Source organism: Heteronotia binoei, chromosome 12 (genome assembly GCF_032191835.1).
Source record: "Heteronotia binoei isolate CCM8104 ecotype False Entrance Well chromosome 12, APGP_CSIRO_Hbin_v1, whole genome shotgun sequence".
NCBI classification, from domain to species: Eukaryota; Metazoa; Chordata; class Lepidosauria; order Squamata; family Gekkonidae; genus Heteronotia; species Heteronotia binoei.
This window is the reverse complement of record NC_083234.1, coordinates 58,582,813-58,600,544: the sequence shown is the minus strand read 5'-3', so window position 1 is coordinate 58,600,544 and position 17,732 is coordinate 58,582,813.

Genomic DNA, 17,732 nt, shown 5'->3' with positions numbered 1-17,732 from the left:
TTAGGGTCAAAATGAAAGTAGACATGAGGATTAGGAAGCAGGGGCAGAAACACAGATACGGAACATATGACTTGTTTTGAGGTGATCTCCTTGTGTCAAGTTTACAGGTCTTGCCCTTCAAAATATGTTAAGATGGCACAGAGTGTAGAAGCAAAGACACGCCAAGCCCTTCCAAAAGAAGGCTTCATGAATGTATGAAGCTGCATGCTAACCACTGGTCCATATACTGTGGCAAAGATCTCAGGCAGAAAAAAACTCTTTCCCGAAATCTGTTAATAGAGGTTCTATAACTGGAGATGCCAGGGAATGAACCTGGGACTTACACAAAGCCGCCTTCTGCCCAATCAGAACATTGATGCATGTAGCTTAGCATTGCTTACTATATGGCAATGGTTCTGCGAGACTTCTGTTTCATACATTTCTCCAGTTCTTACTGTTCCAATTCAGGATCCCTCAACGATACAGGAGGCAAGGTCCCAACGGGATCATCTCAAAGCTCCCTGGTGAAGTTCAACTCAAGAACAACACCTTTCCAATCAGCTTTGCACTGTGCAATAGCGGCTTCATGGCTGCAGCTTGCAAGCGCTTTTCCCTGGGGATGCTGCCGACTGTGTTCAGCAGCCGGCCATACCATGATCTCAGGAGCTGATCAGATGTAAGCCAGTCATCCGGTCTGTTTGGTTGATGTCTGTTCAGCAGACAATGGTGTTGGATCAAATTTACACTGGTTTGGGGTTTTGTTTTGTTTTTTTGCAAAACTTCACAAACAAAGATGCTGCTGATCCAAATAAACCAGCAGCCATTACCACCATGAGATCTACGTTGATCTGGGTAGGCCGCTGTGTTGGTCTGAAGCAGAAGAACAACATTTGAGTCCAGCAGCACCTTTAAGACCAACAAAGTCCAGTGACACCTTTAAGATTAACAAAATTTTAGTTCAGTGACACCTTTAAGATCAATGAAGTGTGCAGACAGAAGCTTATACCCAGACCAGTGTTCCCTTGAAGCTGAGTTAGTGTGAGCTAGCTCACAGTTTTTTAGCCTCCGACTCATATTTTTGTCTTTGCTCAGGAAAAATGGTTCCCAGAGCGAACTAATTTCTGCAGTAGCTCACAACTTTTAATGCCAGTAGCTCACAAAGTAGGATTTTTGCTCACAAGACTCCACACTTTAGAGGGAGTATTGACCCAGACTAAAACTTCGTTGGTCTTAAAAATGTCACTGGACTCAAACTTCGTTCTTTTAACTACTTAGACAAACAACAAAGAATAGGACTTCATTAAATATAATGCTGTATGGTATAATTATAATGCCATTTAGGAAGAAATAGCATTTATTTATGACTGGCTTATATGATTTGTGAGTGATCCATTTAAACCACTGCCTGCCAAGCAGACTAGTTGGGCAGCAGGGATGGAACAGAGGCAGTACAACAAAACTGGGCTATGTGAGAATACTCAGGGCTTTTCTCTTTTTTTGTATCAGGATCTCCTTTTTATATTAAGCCACTCAACCCTGATGTAGCCAGTCCTCCTGGAGCTTACAGTTGGCCTTGTACTAAGAGCCCTGTAAGCTCTTGGAGGATTGGCTACATCAGGGGTGTATGGCCTAATAGGCAAAGGAGGTCCTGCTACAAAAGCCCTGAGAATGCTCACGTGCAAACAATGGCAATTGTGCCATATTTCACAGTTAGGAAGGAATACAGCGAAGTAACTTGCCAAACAGCCTTGAAGGAATGGACAAAAGGTTGAATGGTAATCGAAAAAATCAGCTTCCAGTTTGCAACCGTCTAACGGGACATGAACTGAACTGACAGTTGTTTGAGCATCTCTACTTTTTCCCTATTCAAGAACCATATAATGTAACATATCCTAAAAGAGGCAGAATCCCTCTCTTCAGATGAAACAATATCTGCTCAGACCATGGTCAATTCAGGTCATTAACTGACCATCTTGAATAAAGCATGGAAGCTCTTGCAGATTGTTTTTCTTTCTATTCTTGCAGTCAGATAAATGAACATCCGTTTTTTGCATCTGTGTAAACATTGACCCATTATGCACACATATCTTATCGCAGATTTTCAGAGCAGTAAGACTTTATTCTTAACTTTGGATTCTGTGCCCACCTTACGCACCATTCTTTGGTGTAGTGGTTAAGTGTGTGGACTCTTATCTGGGAGAATCGGGTTTGATTCCCCACTCCTCCACTTGCATCTGCTAGCATGGCCTTGGTTCAGCCATAGCTCTGGCAGAGGTTGTCCTTGAAAGGGCAGCTGCTGTGAGAGCCCTCTCCAGCCCCACCCACCTCACAGGGTGTCTGTTGTGGGGGAGGAAGATAAAGGAGATTGTGAGCCGCTCTGAGACTCTTCGGAGTGGAGGGCAGAATATAAATCCAATATCTTCATCTTCTTCTTCTTTTCCCTCTGGTGTATTTATTCTGTAGCTACAATTTTAAAAATGCACTTATCTAAAATGGGGTGGAATGTCACTTGTGATGTGTGAGGGATGGTGTCCATAGTTTTTTTTAAATTGACACAGTTGTCCTATTGCAGCTGCACAGTAGCATCCAGCAAGCACCTTCCATTTAAATCCTTATGGTTCAGGTTTTGTGCATGCATTTTAGCATTAGTTCACTGAATGAAAAGGAAAAGGAAGGAACGCAGGCAAAGGGGGGAAATCCAATGTTGAAACCTTTTCTGACTGTTTCTGAAACTGACAAGCAGCTGCAAAACCCTGTTTCCCATGTTGTGGAGCATTAGGGGATTCTCCGCTGTGTTACCAGCCACTGTGAAACAAGGGAAAGAGTCACACAATCTCATAATAATGGGGGATCATGCTGAGAATACAGAATGCATGGTAAAACACACTGATGCTGGCATTGCAAGCTGTGATCACTGGCAATGTGCGTGTGTGTGTGTGTATGTGTGCACGCGCACGTGTCTGTGCAAAGTTGGCTGTAACTCCACTATGCTCTGCACAGGGCTTCAATTTGTATGGAAGATAAGTCCTCTGGCAGAAGCTGTGGACAGCTTTTGCAGTCTTGTGCTACTAAATTGAAAAAAAAAATGATGGGGGTATTTTTGCCAAGGCCCTAGTGCAGCTGTGCAGTAACACTAATTTCCTGCTCTTCCTTGCAAATGTGCGTGGTTTTCTCTTTGTGATTCTCTCATTTGATCCTGCACACTGGTCGTGATCTTGGCAGTTTTTCAAACCCTGTCCTGTGTGGATTGACTCTTCTTCCAAATGGATCGATCCCAAGTGATTCTTAAGTTTGGCGGTTTGTAGAAGGTCCTTGTCGCTCAGCTGCCATTTTAATGTTAGGTTTCCAGAGACTGCCAAAATGCCCCCCCAAAAAACAACTTTGTTCATTAAAGCATTAAAGGGGGAAATGATTACAAAGCTATAGGCTTCCCATCCCAGTGTCTCTCTTTAGATCTCATGTCAGTTTAATTCCACACTGACAATCTACCCACCCCCTCTTTATTTTGTTTGCATGCAGCACTGAAATCCTTTTTTTTCCACTGGGGATGCTGCCATTTGTCTCCTCCAATCCCCCTTTCATGCCAATACCAGCAGGGAAGTAAACCTCATGCAGCTCCTTTTAAACTTCCCCCCATCAATTTAATTTTTCAATCCAGCAAATCGAGACTAGCGATAGTCTCATATTGCCAGAATCATGCCTCTTGGAAAAAATAATTTAAAAAGATGGCAGAAGGTGCACAGTGGGCACAACGACCTCAGTGTGGGCGGTTAGTGGCCAAGGGATGGCAAAAGGGCAGGGGATTCTGAAGGAATCTGTACCATTTTGAATTACCTTCAACTTGGAAGTGAAACAAAGGAAAAATCAGCACGAAAGCACTGTCATAAAACCTGGGGAAACAGTGACCAGAAAGCAAAGTAACATTGAAGGGAGAAAAATCAATACAGAATGACAAAGAAAACCTGACAGACATTCCTAGTGAAAATGAGGCAAAATACCCATGCATAATAGGCCACTGGCATCAAATCAAGAAGTGATTACAGTAACTGACTGCAATTAGCTGGGTTCCTGAGCAGGTTCTATAGGCACACAGAGATATAAGTAGTAATTTTAAACTTTAAAAATCTAATTTTTTCCTGTTTCTATGTTCCCTTTAAAAATCAGAGGCAGTGGCTGTGGCAGGTGTGGGTAGCCAGGAAGGCTAATCCTGTGATAAAGCAGTGTACTTGCACAAATCAGATACAGCTGAACTTGCTCTGATATATCTGCATGTCTTGTCAAAGAATTGCAATTGGTAAGCAGGATGGGAGCTGAACTGACATGTGCTACGGCATAACTAGAAAGAGAAGTTCATCATCATCAAATTAATTAATACCCTGGCCTATCCCCTGATTGGGGGCCTCAGGGCAACTTACAATGTGAAACCCAACGAGCAATAAAAACAATCAAACAATGAATGGCACAACAGACGATACAGAAACCCATGCCTCATGTCAGGTGGAAATAGGTACCCCAAGAAATTCCAGTGCCCAAATAATATCCAGGACAGCAAAGCATTGGAAAAGGGGCCATGATCAGGGAGGCCAGAAACTAGCATGCTTCTAGATATTTCTGTATCTATTATTAATATGAACTGATGACAAATTATAAGTTTCAGCATTGGCTTAATCTTATTTGATGTTTTAAAGCACCCAGCTTCCCTCTGCCCCAAAATTTGCCCAGCAAATGTTGCCATATAGTTCAAAAAATCCAGCAAATATTTACAAACTCATCAGTATATGGCATCTGATCATGTTTAGTTCCTACGTTTGATGCTAGACTTTTTGTTTTTTCAACATTTGATGTAGGACAATATTTTGACTGCTGACATGGAATGGCATGTAGTAAAGGTATAGGACATGAAATGGTGTTAGTATCTGACAGTGGACTGCTCATGAGGCTCCATATTTGATGGTTGCCAAAATAAAATCAATCAAGGGTTTCCAAAACTCTGGCATATTCAATTTCTGGACCCCATGTACATTTGAATTCCCAATCTGAATTTTAATATTTGATATAAGAATGGCAAACTGAACAATTTCAGTGAAATGTAAATATTTGTTCCAGGTGGGCAGCCATGTTGGTCTGAAGCAGTAGAGCATAGTAGGAGCCCAGTAGCACCTTTAAGACCAACAAAGTTTTATTCAGAATGTAAGCTTTCGTATGCATGCACACTTCTCCAGACAATAGAATGGGAGCGCAGTGAGCAGAGCTACATAGTTCCAGTGCTACTGTTCCCATGGGATGATAACGCTTTTGAATAGTTATTAAAATAAACCTAAGCTTGCTTTTGTGAAGTTCTGATCTAGTTCACAGTTACTCATAAACAGAGATAAGAAAATGTTTCCTATTCCATTTGGTTTTTAAAAATATTTGATTGTATTTTAATCACCCTTTTCGGTTCATCTCCTTACCCTGTTCGCTGTGTAGATCTGTTTCTATTGTGTCTGCAGTATATACATACAATAGATGGCATTTAATCTTGAAAGATGCATGCATTTTATGAGAAAAAATCTGATGCAAGGAAACAGAAAATGGTATGAAAATAAAGGCTTGAGACACACAAGGGGAAGCAAAATCAAAATGGGGATTTTGGGGTCGAGATGAGAAATTCAAACCGTCCCTAGCCACAAAAGTCAGATGCAAACCTCGCCTGTCCGAGTTGCAATCATGAGCAAATAGAAGGCATGAGACTTTATCGCAGATGTAAGTGATTACTCCCTGCATGGGTAAGCATTTCATTATTGCTGGCATTTGAGTGGCATCACAGCTGGGAACAGCAGTGAAATGCCATTAATAAGTGGGGGAGAAAAATTTAAGAGAAGTACAAGGGGAGAGAGAGAGGGTGATGGACACGGTGAAGCAAGAAAGAGGCAGACCGACGAGCCAGCGGACATTCCAGAGCAAGAACTTTATGTGGAATTCAGAAGAGTGGCGATTGTTCAGAATTTCACTGTAGACTCATAACACTCGGGATGCACGAGCATGATCAACTTACCGTATATATTTCTAAACAGAACAGAGTTATGCCCAAATGACTCAATTTTCAGAAATATTTGGCAATATTGAAAAATGATTCCTTTTCCTGTTGATTTTTAAAGGCTTTTACCTAGGGGTCATTTTGTAGAAAAAGAGATGCCGGAGTTCATTAGCACAAGTCATTTGCATAACTCATTTGCATATGCTACACACCCCTGACATCACCAGAGAGTGTACTAACTTCTATCAACTTAGCATCTACCTTAAAATGCTTATTGAATTATAATTGTCATAATAAAACCTTACTCCCATCATACTTTTTAAATTACTTTCTCCCATGTGGCCACAGTGACATAATGAAGATTTCAGTCTGTCTGCTTTATATATTTGGGTTATTTTCCCAGTTTTTGTGGTGGTGGTGGGGGGGGGGGAGAATATTAGAAAGTTTGTCAAATCTTAGAATTCAGCAAAATTCTCACAGGGGGGGGGGGTTGAACAATGGAGCCCAGAAACAAGTATTGGGGGGGGGGGGGAGAGAAAGAAAGAGCACAATAAAATTTAGAGGTTCCAGAACTCCGCTCCCGTGAGCTCCTGCCTAAAATGAGGCCTGCTTTCACCAAAATATTCACTTATCTGTTCACTTATCAGTGGATGCCTCCCTCCTGCCATGGCATCACATTTTTAAATTTGTCTATATAGCATGGTGACATCCTATATGGGAGCACAGTCCAGGTAGGCATGCTCTCAGTTTCTAGGGCCTTTGTCAGCTCCAAGTAACACCATTTTATCAGCAAACCTGATTGGCTTGTGTTGAGAAGCTGCTGTGGTCCACCCTGTGCCTCCTATGGGAGTAATTGAAGGGCTACACTCAGGGATATAACTGTGCTGAAGGATAAACACCCAGTACTCTTGCTGAGCAGAATGTCTGAGCAGATTCCCTCTCCTGGCTGTCCTTTACAAACTGATTTACATACCTCCGCCTCTCATTTGAATAATCTTTCTCTAATGACTATTTCTTGGCCATGCAAGAATATGGCAAATAGATCAGAACTGGAGATAAGCTTCTCATGAAGATGGTGAGGGGTCTGGAGACCAAGTCCTATGAAGAAAGGTTGAAGGAACTGGGGATGTTTAGCCTGGAGAGGAGGCGGCTGAGAGGTGATATGATCACCATCTTCAAGTACTTGAAGGGCTGTCATATAGAGGAAGGTGCAGAATTGTTTTCTGTGACCCCAGAAGGTAGGACCAGAACCAATGGGTTAAAATTAAATCAAAAGAGTTTCCCGCTCAACATTAGGAAGAACTTCCTGACCATTAGAGCGATTCCTCAGTGGAACAGGCTTCCTCGGGAGGTGGTGGGCTCTCCTTCCTTGGAGGTTTTTAAACAGAGGCTAGATGACCATCTGACAGCAATGAAGATCCTGTGAATTTAGGGGGCAGTGTTTGTGAGTTTCCCTCATTGTGCAGGGGGTTGGACTAGATGACCCTGGAGGTCCTTTTCAACTCTATGATTCTATGATTCATGATCTGCATAAGTTCACAGAATCAGAATTGCTGTCAGCCTCTGTTTAAAAACCTCCAAAGGAGGAGAGCCCACCACCTCCTGAGGAAGCCTGTTCCACTGAGGAACCTCTCTGTCAGGAAGTTCTTCCTAATGTATAGTCAAAAACTCTTGATTTAATTTCAACCTTAAGAGACATCCAACATGTTGCTGGCATGCCAAATGCACAGAGAAGTGGTGAAAGGGTCTTCTCCAGGTTGGGTTGTCCCCAGCACACAAAGAGAAAATCAGACACATGAACCCCAACCATTCTAACGCTGTAATAGGCATAATTCTCCCTCTGGATTCTACACAGCACTGGGCCATCTTTTTGGAAAGGAGAAAGTTGAATTTACTGAAATGTCCATGCTGGAACACCATAAATAATTAGTCCGATTGTGAATTTAAGGGGTGGGGGTGAGAAGAGGGCCATTGCCCTCAAGCTCTGGCCTGCTGCTCTCATTCTGCTAATAAAATGGTTACTAAAAGGGAGGAGGGAAGGAGAGTGTCCAGATTTCTGAGGTTATGAAAACAAACAGCCCTTCTTCTGTGGAGTGGACTGGCAAGGGAAAGGAGGAGCCTGGGGAATCCGCCAGTGGTTCGCAGGCTGAATTCCTTAATGACATCCTCATTAAAAAGTCCTCACTGCCAAGTACTGTTTGCATCCCCTTCCTTGGAACTGTCTGCATTAATAATGAGGCCATCCACTTGGAAGGTATTTACATGAAGTATTGTTCTCATGTCTTTGCTTGAGACAGCCGAACTCGATGCTGGTGCAGAGCAGTGAAAGTGGGGGGGGGGGGGAGCAGGGCCAGTGTGGGAGGGGGGGAGGAAATGAGGAATCACAGGAACAAGCACTGTTGAACTCCACAAGAAGAGTTCTTGGCAGCTGCATGTGGGATTTGGTGTGACCACGAAAGCTGGGATTCAAAATGGGTTGCGAAGTGACAAAATGGAGAGGAGCAGAACAAATGGCTGCATTTTACAAGTGGCGAAGGAGGCTGTGTTTGGTGTGGGTCCCCTTCATACATTCGCTGTACAGGAACTCCTTTGCATATTAGGCCACACACACCTGATGTAGCCAATCTTCCAAGGGCTTACAGGGCTTTTCGTACAGGGCCTGCTGTAAACTCCAGGGGGATTGGCTACATCGGGGAGAGGGTGGCCTAATATGCAAAGGAGTTCCTGCTACAGAAAAAGCCCTGCAAAGGTCTGCCTTCAGCAAGTGTTCAAATGGGAGAAAGTGAAGACAGTAAGAGCACTGTAAGTGAGACAGTAAGTGCAGTGGTTGGAGTACCTGACCTGGGTTTAAATCCCCACTCGACCATGAAGCTCACTGGGTGAAATTTTGCTAGTCATATACTCTCTGAATCTAACCCACAATAGAAGGAGAACTCTGCATGCCACCCTGAATTCTTTGATTTTGGCTGCTTCCAAGTCACGTGAACCTTCTTCAGGTGCTGATCTCCACAGCACATTCTCTTCCTCAGGTTGCCTTCCTTCCTTACACTCTGCCCTGCAGCCATTTTGTCTCGCTCTCATTTCTTTGGCCTGCTGTCTCTTCTAGTGTGCAATCTGCTCTTGGGCCTGCTTCTCTGTCCCTCTCTAGGATATGAGAAGCTCAGCCAAATGTAACCAGTGACCTCCCCCTCCACCTGCCTCATTCCTATGTGACATCATCACCGCTCAACCAATCATTGCCAGCCAATTGCTTTGTCATCACCCCCAAAGGCTGCAGCTTAATATAGACCATTAATTATTGCTGCCAAATAAGAACAAAGAGAGAGAGAGACTTGGGTAAATTTACTGGAGGATCTAGAAAGTTTCCCCTCACTAATTGATGAAGAGTTTTAATTGGTGCTGTCTCTTACTAACAGCCACAAGGCCCTACAGAATTAAGATTATCGGATAATTGACCTTCGCTGTACATTTTACACTGTTATCTTGCTCTGGCAGAACTTAACTGCCAGGTGCCGACAATTATCTTCCCATATTGCCCGGTTTGTTGGGTCATCCCACTTGAATAATTCTCAAGAGTTCGAGGATTAGTGTCTAATGGAGCGATTTCAGGTATTTATCGGCTAATGGCTGAGTCAGTAATGGAAGGGGGTTACATCTCTAACTTCTCTAATGGCACATATATCTAGCCCTTTTCGCAGACAATATCTTTGGTCCGTCCTGCATTGTGTGATCACTCAGAAGTGAGGGGCCATGGCTCAGTGGAACAGCATCTGCCTTACAAGGTCATTTTTGTCAAATGATCTCAGGTTGTCTTGGGAAGATCTTCCTTTATTCAAAATTCTGGAGAACCACTGCCTGCCAGAGTATACAGTACCACTGGGCTTTTTTTGTAGCAGGAACTCCTTTGCATATTAGGCCACACCCCCTTGATGTAGCTATAACAGCGCGCCTCGCGGTCTCACTGGATCGCTTCTATATGCGGCTTATGGCTACCCCAGCCCCTCTTCCACCTCAGTTCTTCCTTTTGAATTTTTACCTCATGACTATGGAACTCAAGGGGTGGGTGCAATATGGATTTCTCACTACTAGTCTCTTCGGGGGTTTTGTTTTGCTTTCAGATGGATATAAACTCAGTTTGTAGGTAGGGGACTACAGCAGCTTTGATAGCTTTCCCAATATACTGGCACCAGAGAACTTTAAAGTAAACCACAGAAATTTATTAACATACACACTCTGTCTTCAACTGGGGAATGGGAAATATATATATACATGGGCTATATTGTATCTCAAGCAGTTAACAGTTTCTTCGTAGTTCAGGCTTTATAATATCTAGTTCACTTAGGTCTCTCAGGTTTCACAGATCATACAGCTTTCACTCTCCAACACTATTCTGGGTTGGCCTCTTGGGTATAATGTGCCAAGTCCCTTAAGTCGACTGGTGTCTCTTCTCCCAGCCCTTCAGACTTCTAGACCCACATCTTTCCCTCAACCACCTCTTTAGCTCTTAAGAGAAGTGTCTCTGTGTCTGTGACCTCTCAGGTCTTTTACTGTGACTCTCCTCTAGTCACACACAGCACAGTGGCTGTCTAAATAGAGTGAACAGTGAGCTTTGCTTCTCTCGAAGACTCTCCTCAGCTCCTGTCTCAGCTCCTTCTCAGACCAACTGCTCTCTTCAGCAGTCTCCCTCAGACTTCATCTGACACTAACTGCCCTCAGCCGTTAGCCTCTGAGAGTTCCAAGCACTCTGGCCCCCACCCTCAGATCACCTGACGCAGGCTCTATGCGTCCTTAGTTTTCTTGTTAACCCATTCATTACCGTCACAGTAGCCAATCCTCCTGGAGCTTACAGTAGGCCCTGTACTAAGACCCCTGTAAGCTCTTGGCTACATCAGGGGTGTGTGGCCTAATATGCAAAGGAGTTCCTGCTACAAAAAAAATCTGAGTGCCAGGCTAGATGGACCAGTGGTCTGTCTCAATACAAGGAAGCTCCATATAAAATGTCACCATTTGAGACAGTGCAGTATAGTGATTACAGACTAGGACCTGAGAGACCCAGTATCAAATACTCACTTTTTCTGATTTAAAGTTTTTATTGAATTTTCTATTCACAAATACAGAAAATAAAAGAACATGAATTACTTCAAAGGTATCAAAGCTTTTTGGATTTAAGCATGTAAGTTCCTTTATTTGAATAGGACAAAATATGGAAACTAGTCATGGATTTTCTACATGCTAAGGATGTAATTCCCTTGATGCAATGAAATTTAGGTGGTTGGTCATTGGGGATCTTGGTTTTGTAACAGATTGTGAATTGTTGCTTTTGTTATTGTTTTTATAGTTTGGGTTTATGGTTTTTCCCCCTGTGTGTATCTTATGGCTCTGTGGTTTGTATCCCAGTTTATATGAGTTAAATACAACTTTTTTTAAAAAAAGGTATCTAAATTCACATATTGTAATGTATACAATTGGATTATCTAAAAAACAATTGAGAATATTCAGATTGCAAGAATAATAGCTCTCAGAAATACAGAATTTTTAGAAGGATGTCAGAGTTAGTGAGATATTCTGGTACAGGGTACAAAAGTGCTTGAAAGTTTTGTTGTTAATGCTCTATATTAGGTAGAATAGAATGGCTTGTAAGTTACAAGTTATTGTACTGCCTCATATATTGTTTAGTGGAGAAGTCATGTCTCCAAGTGTTTGGAAACTTCCATTGGTACAGAATGCTGAAGCCAGGATGCTGACTGGAGTGGGCTGTGGGGACCATATCACTCCAGTCTCCGGCCATCGACAGTAGCACCCAATTTGTTTCTGGGCACAATTCAAGGTGCTGGTTTTGACCTTCAAAGCTCTACATGGTTTGGAACCAACATACCTGAAAGACCACCTACTTCCTTAAGAACCTGCCTGAACACTACGGCCATCTTCAGAGGTCCTGCCTTCTGAAGTTAGTCAGGTGGCAACAAGGAAGAGGATGAACTCTCTCCACTGGGCGACTCATCTGTCCCCTTCTGTTGCCATCTTCTACCGGTGGTTGAACGCTTTTTGTTATGGTTGGCGTTCCTTCAATGTTTTGACTGCCGGGTTTTTTTGCATGTATTTTAACTCTGTTTTTAATTGTTTTAATAATGTATTTTTGGTGGGGGTGACTTTAATTATTTTAAAATGTGATTTTTATCATAGATGTTTTAAATTGTTAGCCACTTTGATTGCCCTTCTAAGGGCAGAAAGGTTGGAAACATCTTTGTAAATAAATCCATAAATATCGAAGGATTTCAGACAGATAAACAGCCTCTGGGGCAGAACAGAGACATATACCGTTCCCTCAGGCTTTATATATTAGTTTCAAGCAGGGGTGGAATTCTAGCAGGAGCTCCTTTGCATATTAGGCCACACACCCCTGATGCAGCCAATCTTCCAAGAGCTTAAAAGGCTCTTTTTTGTAAGCTCTTGGAGGATTGGCTACATCAGGGGTGTGTAGCCTAATATGCAAAGGAACTCCTGCTAGAATTCCACCCCTGGTTTCAAGCCACACCCTCAGTAAAGGATTTCTTAAGGGGAAAGCACTCCAATGTTCAATGTTTTATATTCTCCTGATAGCCAGGGGAGCCCCGCCCTCAAATAACTCCATTGTTGCCCAACATGCCCAGCATGATGACATCACCCAAAAGCAATGTCATTGTGCTGGGCACATCATGTGAAGGACACTCTAGCATTTGGGTAAAAACTCTGTGGCACTTTGAGGGCAGGGTTGCCCCCACTGGCCATCTCCATGCCAGTTGGTTGGAGGCCCCGAAAACAGAGAATCCCCACCATGGGCATGGGAATGGGAACCCTAGAGTTACCACCAAATTTGGTAACATCCACACTGGAAGCAGCTTCATGATTCTTTCGAGGGCCCACCACAACACATCGACAAAAAGAGCCAGGAAAGGGAGGGGGGAATCTCCTGGAGGCTAAGAGAGAAAGAACTGAAGCTACAGCTGAAATAGAATATTTAAGAACATAAGAGAAGCCATGTTGGAGCAGGCCAATGGTCCATCCAGTCCGACACTCTGTGTCACACAGTGGCCAAAAAAAGTGCCATCAAGAGGTCCACCAGTGGGGCTAGAAGCCCTTCCACTGTGCCCCCCCAAGCACAAGAATACAGAGCATCACTGCCCCAGACAGAGAGTCCCAACAATAAGCTGTGGCTAATAGCCACTGATGGACCTCTGCTCCATATGCTTATCCATTCCCCTCTTGAATCTGTCTATGCTTGTAGCCGCCGCCACCTCCTGTGGCCGTGAATTCCACAGGGAATTTCATCTTGCCTCCCTTCACTGGAATGCCAACAGGACAATCAAGAATATATAGAACAGCCAAAGTGGGAGTGCTGTCCCCTTAAGAAATCCTTTACTGAGAGGGCATGGCTTGAAACTATTACACAGAGCCTGAGGCACTGCGTATGGCTCTGTTCTGAAAAAAGTCCCCCTGCAGGCAGCCAGGTAAGACCTGGAAACCCTAGGTAACTCTGGTTTCTTGTAGGGTTTACCACACTTGGAGTGAAATATACTGGTCATCTTTTTTTAAAAAATCAAAGTTCATTTTGGTTGCTATTAAAACTGGCCCTTATTTTGCATCACTTGAGTCAAATGGCATATGACTTAGCATCAAATGAAAAAATGGCACAAATAGCAGAAACAGACAGAATAGGAAAGCTGTCAAAGAAAACAGGTAGGATAAAAATGGACTTTCCAGCTATGCAGGAAAATGACAAGGAAGAAAAAAAATGAATAAATATCCATTCATCCTTAGTTTTACACTGCTGTTTTACCTGCAATTTATTTTCTTTTACTCTGGGCTGAGGAGGCCTGTTACGTTGTATTAAACTGCTTTTTAAACCTGCGGGTTCATTGTTTGAAAGTTTCTGAGGAGGATGGGTTGCCAAGGCCATTCCCCCACTGCCCCCCACCCAATCCATGTAGCTTGAAATTGCCTCAGATCTGAGAGGGGCAAGGCTTGCTGCCATCTTGGTCCTCTGGTTCTCTCCTCTGTGACTTGGAGAGATGCCAGGCTTCCTCCTAATAGACACGCACATGGAACTTTTTTAAAGCAGCGTGAAAAGTCCCCTGTGCCCCTGGCTGCTGCAGACCTCTCCTGAGGGTCCCTGTTCTGGCTGAGGACAAGGAACTGCACCCGCCACCTTGGCCACTCTGTCTCAACCTTCCGTTTCCCCAGAGGCCATCAGTCAGCTGCTGAAGCGATGGTGCCCCTTTAAAGAGAATCAGCGCTGCACTTTGCCCTGGGTAAATCCAAAGATTCTCCCCACTTCTAGACAGAGTTAGTTTTTAAATTTCTGATGCATTTACAGACCTTTACTCATTTTATTAATTTTATTGTAAACCATCCAAAACAACAGTCTGAATGGTATGTAAGTAAATCAACAATATTGGGCAATGGTGGCCTGAGCACTCTGAAGTCACTCTTGGTGCCTGGGATGCTATCAAATGGGAGGGTCTCTGCTCTACAGTTCATCTGCTCATCCTCACACAAGGTTCCAGACTCCAGAAGGTCCTAGGCCCCATTGTTGTAATACCACTTCAGCCAGGTCCATGGCTTGATTTCCTGGGACCAGGGATGTTACATTGTCCTGTTCTAAGCAAGAGGCTGGGGTTGGGGCCAGGGCTTTTTTTTTGTAGTGGGAACTCCTTTGTGTATTAGGCCACACCTTCCTGATGTAGCCAATTCTCCAAGAGCTTGCAGGGCTCTTAGTACAGGGCCTACTGTAAGCTCCAGGAGGATTTAGGCTTGCCAATCCCCAGTTCCCAGCGGGGGTTCTTCCGCTTTCCCAGGCTCCTTCCTACCCCCAGTCAGCTGGCCAGCAGGGGGAAGCCCCATCCCCAGAGGACCATGTGCCTTTCCACCTCCAGAGGCTTCAGTCTCCGATTGAAAGGCTTCCTCTTGGGATGGTATGTCTGTGTTACTTTGAAGAAGTTGGCAGCAACTCATGCGTAGAGAGCCAATCCCTCACTTCAGAGTCACCAGAAAGGGGAAGGGGGGAGGGAAACATCTGCTGAACACTTCATTATTCCCTATGTGGTATAATGGGGAATTGATCTGGAGGTTTCGGGGGCTCTCTGGGAGCTGCTTTTTTTAGGTAGAGGCACCAAATTTTCAGTATAGTATTTAGTGCCTCTCCCCAAAGTATCCCCCAAGTTTCAAAATGATTGGACCAGGGGGTCCAATTTTATGAGCCCCAAAAGAAGGTGCCCCTATCCTTCATTATTTCCTAAGGAAGGAAGACATTTAAAAAGGTGTGCTGTCCCTTTAAATGTGATGGTCAGAACTCTCTTGGAGTTCAATTATGCTTGTCACACCCTTGTTCCTGGTTCCATCCCCAAAGTCTCCTGGCTCCACTCCCAAAGTCCCCAGATATTTCTTGAATTGGACTTGGCAACCCTAGGAGGATTGGCTACCTCAGGGGTGTGTAGCCTAATATGCAAAGGAATTCCTGCTACAAAAAAACCAAACAAACCCTGGTTGGGGTCATTTATTCATATCCTGCAAGAGTGGATTGACATAGCCTGGTCAAAGGCAAATGGTATTGCCCTTCCAATGTTCTAGAGAGGTCTCTATTTAGCCATTGCAGCTAATGACCATTGACAGATGCCTTCTCTATGAATTGACCTAACCTCTTTTTAAAGCTGGTGGCTCAGACTTTCACCTCATGGCAATGAATTCTATAAGCGTGATTCCCTGGGTGTTGGATTTCTTTACTCTGCCCTGAGTGTACAGTCAATAAATTGCATCAAGTGAGCCCAAGTTCTCAGGTTGTGAGGTCAAAAATAATCTCTACCTTCTGTCTCCACACCACTCCTAATTTTATAAGCCTTGGTTGTATTTCCTATCAAGTGTGTGTGTGTTTCTTAAACTAAAAAGCCTAAAATAGTGCAGCTTTAACTGACATATTGTAAGTGGAAGCCAAAAACAACCCCCTGCTGTCTGCACACAGAAGATGTGTTAATTTTGAAGAGAAATGTGTTTAATAAATGATATCAGCCCCAGACAATGTATCTGCCTGGCAGAATTCTCACAGGCTCATTTATTGTAGGGATGCTCATGAAATTCTCTACTGACAAAGTTCTCCACTGGTTTTGAAGAGTTGATGAGCAGAAGCACTGACACAACACATAAGAACTGACCTTACACCCTGACATGAATAGCCCAGGCAAACTTGATCTCATCAGATCTCAGAAGCTAAGCAGAGTTGACTCTGCCCAAGTACTTGAATGGGAGACCTCTTCGAAATACCAAGTTGGAGGATAGGGGCAGGCTTTATTCAACCACCTCTCTGAATATCCCCAAGACCCATAGTAGGGGTCAGTCACCAAAGGCTAACATGACTTCCAGGTGCACACATACACAACATACAAAATACAAATAAAAAGCCCTAACCTTACAGGCCCCTCTTCTTATGTTTTCTCAATTTCACCACCCACATAATATGATTTAATATGTTTTTGTTTATGCATTTTTCCTTATTTCTCAATATCTCTCAAGATAATTTCAGGTCCCAGGGAAATCCAGCAAAAGTTTTGCAGAAAAGAGGAAGATAATGCCAGAATGCCTATGATCAGAGCTGAATGCCAAAGAGATGGAGTAGAGGAGTTTACTCATTCCTGATTTATTTGTCTGGGGTTTTTTCTTAATCTGCACCAAATGTCATTTTGCTATGATTTTTCAGGTTGTGGGGTTCAGGAAATGGTGGGACTATTTCCCCCCCACAAATTCCTCACATGTGAGAATATCTCCCTTTCCCCGGTCTTGTTTCCTGCAATTGTCTCCACTACCTGCTGTTGCTTTAGCATCAGTTTGTCATTTTAATTGTTTATTCTTCTTTTGCTATTTCCTGGATTAGCTGCATGAATGATTCTTGCCTGGGTGACTCCAGCCAATCAGGAACCATGTAGCGAATGGGTTGACATCGCTTCTCTATATAGCCGGGAACATTTGACAAAGTGCAAATGATACCTGTTGAAAGTGAGAAGAGTGGTTCCTGTATCGGTTGCACACTGCCAGCCAGGGATTGCTTGGCAAACAACCTGATGTCACAACACTATTAGATCTTGCTGTAGTGATCTCACGATAGGCAAGAAACGTCAGCTCAGATGGTGGTCAGCACTTTCAGAGTACTGAAATACTTTTGAAATGATGGTCGACAAATACTGCCAAAAATATATTTGCACACACAAAAAAAAGAGCAGGTGCTTTGGGTTCTGTACAAGAGCCAACTTTTGGTCTGACAGATGGGAACTTCAAAGGTCTTCCTCTAAGAGTAGCTTTCTGAAAGGAAATGTTCCATGCTAGGCTGCTGAGTCATTTAGCCAAGACTTAATACGCCGGAGACTCCCTCGGTGGCTCAAGCCAGCCAGGCAGCTACTTGTTGCTCCTGCAGATGTTTCAGATTTTAATTCTCTGTAAATTTTGATGCATCGTATTTTCCCCTGTTTTGGACGGGTATAATTTCCCCTTGCCCCCTTCACCTCCCATTTCTACCTTGCAATCATCGCTTCCAAGAAAACATAAGCTGTTGACTGAGAACAAAGCAGCTGATCGGCAGTGGTCTAGTTCCCCAGCCAAAAACACAAGCCAAAAAGCTAATGTCCGAGGAAGGATGATATTCTGTGGAACTTCTCTGTCTTCAACTTTTCTAATTGCTAAGAACTTGGAGGAGAATGACAGCTACCCTCCA